Source organism: Arachis duranensis, chromosome 2 (genome assembly GCF_000817695.3).
Source record: "Arachis duranensis cultivar V14167 chromosome 2, aradu.V14167.gnm2.J7QH, whole genome shotgun sequence".
Lineage (NCBI taxonomy): Eukaryota > Viridiplantae > Streptophyta > Magnoliopsida > Fabales > Fabaceae > Arachis > Arachis duranensis.
In genome coordinates this window covers 55,640,269-55,641,167 of record NC_029773.3, presented here as the reverse complement: position 1 = coordinate 55,641,167, position 899 = coordinate 55,640,269, and positions in this window count along the sequence as shown.

Sequence of the window (899 nt, the reverse complement as noted above, 5' to 3'; positions counted from 1 at the left end):
CAACACCAAACTTAGAGTTTGACTGTGGGGGCTCTTCTTGACTCTGAACTGAGAGAAGCTCTTCATGCTTACTCTCTTGTATCACAGAGGGATGGCCATGTGCCTTAAACACAAGGTAGTCCCCATTCAATTGAAGGACTAATTCACCTCTGTTGACATCTATCACAGCTCCTGCTGTGACTAGGAAAGGTCTTCCAAGGATGATACACTCATCCTCTTCCTTCCAAGTGTCTAAGATTATGAAATCAGCAGGGATGTAAAGGCCTTCAACCTTCACTAACACGTCCTCTACTATTCCATAAGCTTGTCTCAATGACTTGTCTGCCAATTGTAATGAGAACAAGGCAGGTGATGAGCGGATATTTTATACGCTTTTTGGGGGTAATTTCATGTAGATTTTAGTATGTTTTAACTAGTTTTTAGTAGAATATTATTAGTTTTTAGGCAAAAATCATATTTCTAGACTTTACTATGAGTTTGTGTGTTTTTCTGTGATTTCAGGTATTTTCTGGCTGAAATTGAGGGAGCTGAGCAAAAATCTGAGTTAGGCTGAAAAAGGACTGTTGATACTATTGGATCCTGACCTCCCTGCACTCGGAATGGATTTTTTGGAGCTACAGAAGTTCCATTGGCACGCTCTCAACGGCGTTGGAAAGTAGACATCCAGGGCTTTCCAGCAATATATAATAGTCTATACTTTGCGCGAAGATAGACGATGTAACTTGGCGTTGAATGCCAAGTACATGCTGCTGTCTGGAGTTAAACGCCAGAAAAACGTCATGATCCGGAGTTGAACGCCCAAAACACGTCACTCTTAGATTCCCCAACAGAATCTTCGTGGTATAAGCCGGATTGATGGCAGCATTCATGAGAATCCGGAAAGTCTAAACCTTGTCTGT